Below are 11,847 nucleotides of genomic sequence, written 5' to 3'. Positions count from 1 at the left end.
GTGTGGTAGTTTGAGCATTCTTTGGGATTGCCTTTCTTAGGGATTGGAATGAAAACTGACCTTTTCCAGTCCTGTGGCCACTGCTGAGTTTTCCAAATTTGCTGGCGTATTGAGTGCAGCACTTTCACAGCATCATCTTTCAGGATTTGAAATAGCTCAACTGGAATTCCATCACCTCCACTGGCTTTGTTCGCAGTGATGCTTTCTAAGGCCCACTTGACTTCACATTCCAGGATGTCTGGCTCTAGGTGAGTGATCACACCATCATGATTATCTGGGTCGTGAAGATCTCTTTTGTACAGTTCTTCTACAGAAAGTAATAAAATATAGTTAACACAAATATATTTTATAATTACAGTAATAAAATAGAGTTAAGATAGTTTCTTGCCTGGGAAGTGCTTGCTCCTTGGAGAGTTTGAGCAGGAAAGAGGCAAAAATGTTTGTGATCTAGAAACACCTGTCAAACAAGGCACTTAGCAGTTCCCAGGCATTAATTAGGCTGAGCGCTGCCTGGGGAGAGGGAGCAGAAGCCGCAAAGGCCTCCAGGGAAGCAGAGACACCAAGAGGCCCCAAGGCTGCTGGTCTGGCCAGCTGTGGCCTTTCCCCTACTCACGGTGTGACCCTGGCTTTCAGCGTATGCTTCCTAAACCGGAGATTCAGGCCAGCTCTGGAGTCATGGATCTCCGGAACACCTGGGCTCAATTTTTATCTTTGCCAGTGATCAGCATGATGGCCTTGAGCAAGCTACTACACCGCTCTGTGCCTCAGTTTCCTCATCTGTAAATTGGGGATAGTGATAGCCGCCAATCTAATAGGTCATTGTAATGATCACATACATTAACACGTACAAGATATTTTATGTACATATGGGCTATAAAACCTATAGTAGACACACGTATGTTTTGGTGGTTGTTATTATTGATCATGCAAATACCTATCAACCGAATTGGTACTCCTGGTTATACCACCTGATGGGGTCTGGTGATAATTAAATGTAACACCTTTACCCAGGCACAGAGCAGGCACTTAATGCATGGTAACTAATGTGATTGTTATCATCCTTGCGTTATATACAATATATAATCTTTATATTGTTACTGTAGCAATGATGAATGGTCTCCCTCAGTCATCCACAGTGTTGGTGACCAGTGGGTTTTGCCATCTTCCCTCTAGAAATCCAAACAATTCAGAGGGAAAAGCAACCCCTGGACTCACACTTCCCAGAAAAGGTGACCACCATTTTAGACTTTCTCCTCTGTCCCCCCCAACAGTTTTTCACAAATTAAATCAAGTCAAACTTGCTGTGTTGCTGTTTGCTTCTCTTGTTCAGAATCAGTGGATGCAGCCTGCGTTACCCTTTTAGACGGCAGTGCTTCTTGGCGACATTGTCATTTATTTCACCTTCTTTGATCAGTACATGCGATGCTGTTTCTTTTTTTTACCACTATAAACAATACTCATTAAATATTTTGCACAATCAATTTTGCTAACACGCGTGGCATTGATTCTTAGTAGAAATCGTGTATTAGGGGAAGAGAATAGGAATAAATTAGGAATTTGGGATTAACAGATACACACTATTCTATATAAAATAGATAAACAACAAGGACCAAGTGTGTAGCACAGGGAACTGCATTCAATATCCTGTAATTGCCGATAACGGGGAAGAATCTGAAAAAGTATAACTGAATCGTTGCTATCATGTAAAACTCACACAACATTGTAATCAACTCTACGTCAGTTTAAAACTTTAGACAAAGGAACCCTGGGTTATTTTTGCCTATTCATTCATTCACTTATTCACGACAGTCTGAGCACTGTGACATGCCACGCGGTACCCCAGGCGCTGGAGTCCGGCCGAGGCAGCAGCAGATAACAGACGGGAAACAAAGTGACTACAGCATTCGGACAGACCTCGTCAGATCTGTCCTCCAGAAGGTTGGTGCCGACTTACGAATCTACAAACAGAGAGGACACTGCTTTCCCCAAGATCTTGCCAGAGCTAGACAATGCTAATTCCCCACCCCCCACCCCCGCCCCAACTCTGGGAGCTGAAAAATAAGAAATCCTTGTTAACTTTGTTTAATGACCTAGAGTTATTGAGCATTTACTTATGGGTCAATCACATGCCATTTTAAAGCTGTCATCTACTGAGCATTGGGCACGTGGAAGGCGCTGGTCAGCGGTGGTAGGTACTATTATTATCCCTATTTTACAGGTAAGAAAACTAAGGCCCACGATGACATAGCCAGACAGCATTGGGCAGGGATTTGAACCCAGGGCTCGCTGGAGGGAGGTGGAAAGAGCGTCATTGTTGGACCTTGAACTAGATGTGCCTATGGGGGAACATCTAGGTAGAGAGGTAGGCTCTTGGCAAAGCTACTGCCTTTTGGAATACTGGGGCTTCTTCAACCCACCAGGAAGTTCTGGGGAAACTGTGATATTATGAAACCTTTTGAAATGATCAGAAAGGGCTGGGGGCTTTCTGCCGTGGGGCAGGACAAAAATGACCCTCGTGGGAGGCAGAAACATGACCAGACAGTGCACACGTGCCCTGCTCCCAGGGGAGAACCCCACACCTGCTGGCCTGTGCCCCTGGGCCCCTTTCCTAAAGAGGAGGAGCTCTGCTCTTGCTGTGAAATGCGATGTGGAGGGGTGGAGTGGAGGAGTTGGGTCCGCATGGGGGAAGAGATTTGAAGAGCACACTCAAGCCAAGTGGGCCAGGAGGGAGCTTGGATGGGAAACCAAAAGGGTTCTTAACAAGGTTGGGAACTGAATTTGGGGATCACCTGAAATATACTTTGAAAGACTTCCATAAAGAATGCAATTACTTTTAATTATCTCTGCCTGCTAAAGTGAGTTTTGGGAGTCAGTGTGGCTTGGAAATTAGGCCGGAGGAGTAATAGGAATAATGACCACAGTAATTATAACAGCTACCGTTTATTGAGAGCTTTTAAGCACATGGACACTGGGACCACATTGCTATGGGCTGAATCTTAATTTCTCATTTACCTGTGGTACATCCGCTTCCTCAACTAGAAAACAGAGATGACGGTAATCCTGTTTTGACTGTCTACTGCCATGTAACAAACCACCCCAAAATTCCATAGCATGGAGTGCCCACCATTTCATTATGTCTGTGGTGTCTGAGGTCAGGAATTAAGACAGGCAGAGAGGAAGTGGCTTGTCTCTGTGCTCTTGGATGATTGGCTGGGGGCTGGACTCCTCTGGGACTGCTGACCGCGTGGCCTGTGCCTGTAGCTTGAACTCCCTCATAGCATGGCTGCCTCAGAGTAGCTGGACTCCCCGCGTGGATACTCGGGGTTCCAAGGCGAGCATTTCCGCCAACAAGGCAGAAGCTGCCTTGCCTCTGCTGATCTAGCTCTTAAAGTCACAAGGCCTAACTTTCTACTACGTTCTATTAGTTGAAGTAGTACCAGGCCCACCCAGAGTCAAGGGGGCAGGGAACACCGACCATGCCTCTTGATGGGCTGAATGGCAAGGAATTTGTGATTGTATGTTACAACAACCACAAGTCCTTATCATGCAGAGCTGTTGTGAGGATTAAATTAATTAGTTAATACCTGAAAAGCACTTAGGGCCTGGCATCTATGGTTTTTCCAGTAGTCATATATGGATGTGAGAGTTGGGCCGTAAAGAAGGCTGAATGCTGAAGAATTGATACTTCTGAACTGTGGAGCTGGAGAAGACTCTTGAGAGTCCCTTGGACTGCAAGGAGATCCAACCAGTCCATCCTAAAGGAAATCAGTCCTGAATATTCATTGGAAGGACTGATACTGAAGGTGAAACTCCAATACTTTGGCCACCTGATGTGAAGAGCTGACTCATTGGAAAAGACCCTGATGCTGGGAAAGACCGAAGGCAAAAGGAGAAGAGGGTGGCAGAGGATGAGATGCTTAGATAGCATCACCGACTCAGTGGACATGGATTTGAGCAAACTCTGGGAGATGGTGAAGGACAGAGGAGCCTGGCGTGCTGCAGTCCATGGGGTCTCAAAGAGTCAGACACAACTTAGAGACTGAACAACAAGTCTATTAAGTGCTCTGAAAATGCCAGCCATGGTGATAATTATCTTTGCTGTAATTGTTAGATACACCTAGCCCACATGGAGGACGAGGTGGGCTCAAGGTCAAGTGCTCAGTGGGGAATCTGTCATGGTTTCCTTTGGCCTGAAAGTCTTAGCAGCCAATGATTCCTTTCAGATGCTCCCATTTGTACCCACCCTTGGTGTCTTTTCTACCATCCTCCCTTGACTCTCTCTTCCCCAGCCCTGAGGCAAAGACGCTCTGGGAACTGTTATAGGCTAATGCAGTCAATTCCAGGCACGCGCTCAGATCGGCAGCATCTTAGCTGCTAATTTAGCGTCATTAAAACTCAGCCAGTAGTAGCAACTCCTCAAGCGGGTGAATGGTGCCGCTCCAGTCCCAGTAAGTGCATCTTTGTCTTCTGGGGGCCGCGGGTGGCGGTGGACCTCAGTCGTTTGTTGCGGACTCCCTAGCCTCTGGGAGGCCAGAGTGCAGGGACCCTGGACTGGGCCTGCGCTGGGGTCTGGACGGCACCCATTCCCACCCTGAGCCTCCCAGCCTGACAACCCAGGTCTCTGTGTCGGGCAGTAGGGACCACGTATCCTGCTATTCAGTTACGAGGGAGCCTGGACTTTGCATCTAAGTCTCAGCTCTACAGCTTCGGAGCTGGGTGACCCTGGATGGGTTCTCACCTCCCCTAAGGCTCAGCTTCCCCCAGCTGTGAATGGGAGAGCACAGAGCTTGTCTGGGGTGCTTGCTAAAAATGTGCATTCCTGGTTCCCACCTTGGACCAGCTGTATCGGCTCCTCTTGTCCTAAGGATGGGGAAAGAGGCTCGGCAGTGAGAAAGAGGGCCGACCAACGATCGGCTCCCTAAGCCTCAGGCTCACCTGTGTGCCGGGGGTGCATATAGATAAGTACCTACCCTGGGGCTGTTGTGAGAACTATAAAAATAGATATACAGACGTTCATAGCCCAGTGCTAGGTACACAGTAAATGCTCTATACATATTAGCTGTATCTGCAACTGTCATGAAGCGGCAACTGCGTCAACTGTCATGAAGAACGGAACTTTCTGGTGGGTGGTGGCCTGGGGAAAAAGGAGGGGGACTGGGATCCAGATGAAGGTGTGATGAGGCTGAGCCCAGACTGGAAACCCAGGAGACAGGAGCCCCCAGGAAGACGGGCCCTCTTTTCCTGTAATCCTAGGTTGATTTCATTTGAGAACTTGACTGTCAGCTGCTGCTTAGCTACGTGACCAGGTAGGTTCCCTCTTTCCTTGGGACCTCACCTGATTCGTGCAGCCATATGGCTGACCTCAAAGTAATTCCTTCATCTTAAATCTGAAGTGAACCTTATTCCCCCACAGGATGCCCGCTCTTGCCCCAGCCTGGACTGGAGGCCTGGCGCAGACCTCTGCTGCTCACCTCCCCCTCGTCATAGAGCAAGTGGGTGACGACTTGGAGCGTGATGGCTTTGGTGTGAACCCAGACCTGCTCCTTCTTAAGCTACGTGACCTCAGGCAAGTGACTTTGCCTCTCTGAGCCTTCGTCTTGTTAGCGATCAAATGGGATCATCATTCCTGGTCTTCCAGCTGTTGTGGGCCCATCGGACGATGAACATGAACCCACTTAGCCAACTGTCAAGCCCTTAGATGAGGTTGCGTAGCAGGGCTCTACCCACTGAACAGGTGGGCAAGGTGAGGCGTCTTGTGGCACAGGCCACTCAGCGCACTGAGAACCGTCAGAGAAAAGCCTCTCCTCAAGCCCCCAAGCTGCGCTTCCTCTCTCCTTTATCCTGAACCCCAGGCCCCCGGAAGCCCCTGACAGCAGGATGGGGCCCCAGCTCCAAGTCTGGCTTTCCCAGCTCCACCCCAGGAACCTGACACCCGGCACCCCCAGGAATCCTTACCTGGCCAGTGGGGTCCGGGAGAGCCATGAGTGATCTCCCAGGAGCCCTGGACCGCTGCCCCAGAGGCCAGTGAGCAGCGGGCCCCCAGCCATCTAAAGAGCCCCTTACGAGCTCAGAGCGGGCTCAACTACAATGAGAAGCATAAACGTCGTGGAGGGTGGCCCACGTGGCCCAGTTTGCCTGGCACTGTCCTGGTTTTGAAATAGAATGTCCTGTGCCCTGAGCAGGCAGGACAGCTGCCTGGCCATCCTAGTATCAGAGTCCTGTGGCTAAAGCCAGGCTCTGGAGGCAGACCCCTGGGCTGGAATCCCAGCGCTGCTACTTGCTATGTGATTTTAAAAATTTATTTACATGTTTATTTGGCTGCGGCTCGTGGGAGCTTCGATCTTCCTCGCAGCTTGCCAGATTTCTCAGTCGCGGTTGGTGAATTCTTAGTGGCGGCTTGTGGGATCTAGTCTCCTAACCGAGGATCTGACCCAGCCCCCCTGCACTGGGGTCTAGTTCCCTGAAGAGAGACTGAAGCCGGGCCCCCCGCGCTGGATCACCAGGGAGCCCCCCTGCACGTTATCTACCTTTGCTGGGCTCCCCTGTCCCTATCTGTGAGACGGGGGCAGTGAGCCCCATCCCGTGGAGACCTGTGCGCTTGTCTGGCTCTCACACGTGGGATATTTAGCTCAGGTCTCCAGCAGCCATTGTGAAACGTCAGCCGCTGTCCTCCTTTCAAGTTCCCGTCCTGCAGACGGGTGGGCTCGCTCACCTTGCTGAGAGCCTTCAGGGTGCAGGCCCTGCTAGAGGGGGCATCAGAGATGTAGGTGCCCTGGTTCCACCCTCAGCAGGGAGCTGGGGGTTGTGTGTGAATAATGACCACAGCCAGAAATCAATACACGTCAGGTCCGGAGATGAAAACAGGCTTGATCGTTAAGTCATTCACTTAAAATGGGTGAATCTGATGGCATGTAAATTATACCTCAATAAAGCTCTTAAAAGAAAATCGAACTCAAAACCAACTAACACAGGCTCTGGTGGCCTTTCAGAGTGGGAAGCACTTCTCAGGGCCAGGGACAGGGTGATCATAGAAAGCTTCCAGGAAGAGGAGGCCTTTGAACTGGACCTTCAGGAAAAGGGACAATGTGGACACTGGAGGTGAGGGGAGGCAGGGACCCTGAGCCGTGGGCCCGGTGTGAAAGGCCTGGGTTGATATCCACATTAGCTCCTCGAAGGCTCTGTGACCTGGGCAAATGGCTTACGTCTGAGCCCCAGTTTCCCTCATCTGTACCATGGGGCCGTCTGTGGGGAGTGCCCAGAACGGCCCACAAAGCACCTGACACACAGGAGACAGTCTTTCAGGAGCTGGACAGGCAGAGCAGGGAGGGGGACGTGGAAGGCCCTTCACTCCGTCAGCAAACTTCCTGCAAACTTGCTGTGTGCGGGAGCCACTGTGGCTCTCAGAGCTTACATTCCAACGGGCCCTCCCTAAAGAAAGCCAAGTGCAGGTGTGCAAGCAGCTGGGGTTGGCCAGAGCCCAGGGGTGTATGGGGGGTGAAGGGAATAATCTCGGGGGGAAGCTGGGGCTTCAGGGAGGCCTCGCTAGGCAGCTTTGATTTCTGTTTGCACTGGGACGTGGTAGAGCGTTTGACGTAGAGGAAGCTTTGTAACCAGCTCCTGGTAGATGCCCTCCCTCCCTCTGCCTTTCCCGCCTAACCTGTCACTGCGCGGGGCCCCGGAGTTGCCAGGCACAGCGTGTCTTCAGGACGCCCCCTCCTAATGGGGGAGGCAGACCTTAATCAAATCATCCCTCAGGGATAAAGTGAAGTCTGTGAAATTGCAGCGCTGATTAGCAATAAGTGGAGAGGGGTCCTGGGCCACCAGAACTGATGAGAAGAGGTCTGACCTCGTCAAGGGGGTCAAGGGGACTCCTGGCAGAGGAGTCCCCTCGCTGGGCGAGGGCTGGAGGGGGAATGTGAGCTGCAGGGGCCGCTGACCCCGGGCGGCGGGCACAGCCTGGGCGGAGGCTCTGCGGCGGGACAGCCACGGCCACGGGGAACATGCAGGCCGAGGGTGGGCACATGAACAGGCATGGGGTGGGGGAGCTCAGCTGGTTTGGACTCTTGGGGAGTCTTGTGTGAGGGTCTCCTTTTGTCCTGAGAGTACCGGGAAATCTTGGAGGCTTTAAGGGGGCGGATGTGTTTGTGAAGATCGTGAACGTGGTGGGGAGAACGGGAGGGAGGGGACCAGAGCGGAAGCAGGGTGTCTTAGTCTAGGACCCCTCGCAGGCAGCGCTGAGACGTGGACTGGGGGCTGGGATTCTGCGGGGACCAGCTCTGCGGACGGGACCGGACCGGTGGATGAACCACGACTGACACAGGCTCTGCTGGGACTCTGCTGCCGGCCTCCGGGCTCCCAGAATAGCCCACCCATCTCCAGTGGGAGGCTGGAGCATCATCCTTCCGGGGTGCTGATGTTCCCACACTTCTGAGCTGGGCATGAGCCCAGTACCTTCTCCCCCCGGCCCCCAGCAGCATCAGAGGAGCCCCCCTCCCCGGGGCCGACAGTCATGGTGCACGCTGAGACCAGGCCATGCCAGAGGGCAGGGAATCAGCCCCCACAGGGCCTGTCTGCCCCAGCCTCGGTGAGATCTCAGGCCACGAGGAGGAGGTGAGAGGCCAGAAGGGTCTGATACGTGGGAAGAGGCTACTGACACCATCCAGGTGAGAGAGGAAGGCATACGGGCTAGGGCGGCGGGTGAGGGACACAGGAAAGTGAGTGATTCTGGAAATGTTTAGGACTTAAAGCAAGAGGTGCTGGTGATGGATTTGGTTGAGGGTGGTACCCTTCATTAAGGAGAACCAGGAGGAGGGGAGGTGGGGAGGATGGGGGTGGATGGGAGGTCACTTGGAGTTGGAGGTGCCCTTGAGCTATCCCAGAGAAGGTGGTGAGACAGCCGCTGAGTGCACGAATGGGGAGGTCTGGGGAGAGGTCCAGGCTGGACCCATAAAATTGTGAGTCATCGGAGGCTAGGTAGTAACTGATGCCGTAGGTGAGCATGAGATCACTTGGAGAGGGGACGGAGTGGAAGGGGCCTCCTGGGGGGTAAACAGTCAGGCCAGGGTCCCCAAGACACGGCCCCCACGTCCACTGGAGCCCCTCCCTGCTGGACCACCCCGTGCCTGCCTCCCAGGAGGGGGTGACATTTCAGCCCGTGTGATGCAAATTGAATTTAATTGTCTCCTCCAAGTTTCACTAAAACCTTTTCAAAGTCCCCTGAAATTAGGGAACATCGATAACACCGCTCCTCGGGGGTTTGAATCTGTGTCCTCCCCTAGAACGGTGATTAATTTTTTACAAGTTAATCATATCTCTTAGGCAGGCTGTCAGCAGAGGACCCGTCATCTCTCATCAATAATGAAGCGGTCCCAGCGCTGCGTCTCCCACAGCCTCCTGCATAATTCACCAGGAGGGCTTCAAACAAAGAAGCCCCAGGGCCGGGTCCTCTTAATCGGTGTCCTCTGCGATTATTCACGGGGTCAGGGAGGGGCAGGGAGGCCGGGAGGGGACGGCGGGGACACAAAAGCTGACTGTGAGTCCACCTTTCTACAGGCTCTCACCTGTCTCGTCATTTTTCTCTTCCGCCTGCCCAGCTGGTGCCCCTGCTCCGAACACTGCATTGGTGCCCCATCACCCTTCTCAGCCCTCCACCTCGCCCTCCTCTCCTCCTGTCTGACACCCCCTCTCACGGTCTTTAGGTCAGCCCCTGCCCCTGGACCCCGCGGCCAACATCCTGGGAGATGCTACGGGCCCTGTTTGACAGGTGAGCAAGCTGAGGTCCCAAGAAAGGAAGCCCCCGCTCAAGGTCGCAGTGTACATCGGTGGCTGTCCACACCAGACCTACAGTTTGGGGTCTTCTGTGCTCTCTGACCCCAAACCTCTGGCCAAAGGAGTGGATGGGCCGCCCCGTCCCTGCCCCCTGGGTGTGTCCACACTTAGATGCCAAATAGGAAAGCTGTTACTTTCTTCCCATCAACCCTAGCTCAGGCCTCTCCCCAGGCAACATACTGCCCTGGGGGCACAGCTGACCCTGACTTCTAAAGGTCAGAAGCAATCAGTGCCTAGGGATGGGGTGGCCGGCAGGAGGTGACTAGGGGACAGAAACAGGAACAAATAGAAGCTGCTTTTTCCTTGCTCCTTGCTGGCACCATTGAACAGGACTGTGCCCTCTAGCCGGTTGGACAGATTCCAGAAACCAAGGGAAGGCCTGCGGCTGGAAAATATTCCAGCGGGGATGCGAGTTCTTGCATCTAAGCCTTGAGTGAATGCCCCATAAGGAAGGGCCCACTGCTAAGGAGCCATCCAGGTTCCAGAAAGCTCTTCCGGGCCCCGCCTAGCAGGCTGGCGGAAGGCAGAACCGAGGGCCTTGTGCTGTTTCTGCGCCATCTGATCCTCGGAAGGAGGACCTTTTCCTTGAGATGGACCCCTCTCTCAAGGCTTGGCCCCGGGTGACTGAGTGGGTTCCGGGGGCTCCCTAGTTTCTGTGGGTGAGCCCAGATCTGGCCTCTGGCCTGACCTTGTGTCAAAGCAGTGACCAGACCTGCTCCCTGGGGATGGAACTCAACATGTCAAACGACTTTATCCATCACTTTCTCAGCCCCCTCCCATCGTCCTGTCCCTTTGTCCCCTTGCTGCGTCGTCTCTGGGGTGACCAATCAGCCTGCTTGGCTCAAGACAAGAGTTTCCAGGGACTTTATTTTCAAACCAGGAGAGTCCTGAGCAACCCAGGAGAGGTGGTTACCCGTGCATCTTTATTCCAGGCGCTCAGATGGGAAATTTGGGGATCAGAGAGGAGCAGGGCTGGGGCTGCAGGCCAGCTCCACCTCCCCTGGCCTGGTGACCTTGGGTATGGTCCCACAAGCCTCTGGGCCACAGCTGAGTCCCTGAAACATGAGTGATAGGCAAACCCCAACAGGACTGCTTTGAGGAGAGAATGAGATTGTGTGTGACGCTGACTTGGCCTGATGCCAGCATCAGCGGGCGCACGTCCACGGTCACTCTCCTGACAGTTCTCCCCAGTGCTCGCCCCTCCCCGCCAACCGTATTATCTGTGGCCCGTCTAATACAGTCCTGCCCGCAGAATACAGTCCCCATTCCCCAGTGTGGAGCGTAAGGCCTTCTCAGCCTTGACCTTTGCACCTGCTTGACCTTTGCACCCTCCTGCCCCCGTGTCCTGTAGGTGCCACCTGGGGTTGGTCTCACTGGACAGCTGCCCATCCCCTGACCCCTGCGTTCTTCAGCCGTTCCCTCCCTGTCCACCCTCGAGACCCATTACACGCCTCTTCCAAGAGGCTCGCCCTGATTTTACCCCCAGGGCACGAAATCTAAGTCCCCTTGAGCCCTCCCCACCCACCATGATGTGTGGTCTGGACCTCTCTTAGGGCACCCAGAACTTTCTGAGTGTAGAAAGTGTTGCTAATGTTTGTTAACTAGACAATGTTCCCAGTTCTTTGGCTCAGACTAACTCCATCAATCCCTACATCCAAGATCCTCTGAGGTGAATAGTAGTATTATACCGTTTTCGGTCCAGAAGCATGAGCCCAGAGAGGCCAGGTCGCTTGCTGAATGGCAGAGCCGGGAGAAGCGGCTCAATGGGGAGTCAGCAGCACTTGGTCAAATCCTTCCCCATGAGAGGCTCGGCAGGCTCCTCACCTGAGTCTCTCTGAATTTCCCCCTGTGAAAATAAAGATCCTAAAGCCGGTCACAGAAGGTGAAATGATTCCTTCTCTGCCTGGCACATAGCGCATGCTGTCGCTTCAGTTGCGTCTGACTCTGTGACCCCCTGGACCGTCGCCCACCAGGCTCCTCTGTCCATGGGACCTTCCAGGCGAGAATATGGGAGTGGGT

At 53.2% G+C, this 11,847-nt stretch overlaps 1 long non-coding RNA gene across 2 annotated transcripts; it reads left to right on the top strand.

Annotated features, from left to right (window-relative positions):
- Positions 1-200: 200 nt before the first annotated feature.
- Positions 201-6,900, top strand: LOC122426753. Of its 2 annotated transcripts, none has more exons than XR_006265231.1 (3): positions 201-248; positions 1,810-1,938; positions 5,414-6,900. It is a non-coding gene; the product is annotated as an uncharacterized LOC122426753 (long non-coding RNA). The 2 variants fall into 2 exon arrangements; XR_006265232.1 differs by lacking the exon at positions 201-248 and adding an exon at positions 515-1,229.
- Positions 6,901-11,847: the final 4,947 nt, after the last annotated feature.

This window comes from Cervus canadensis, chromosome 24 (assembly GCF_019320065.1).
Source record: "Cervus canadensis isolate Bull #8, Minnesota chromosome 24, ASM1932006v1, whole genome shotgun sequence".
In the NCBI taxonomy this organism is placed as follows: Eukaryota; Metazoa; Chordata; class Mammalia; order Artiodactyla; family Cervidae; genus Cervus; species Cervus canadensis.
Note: the sequence above shows the minus strand (reverse complement) of the source record. Positions and strands in the feature narration are given on the sequence as shown.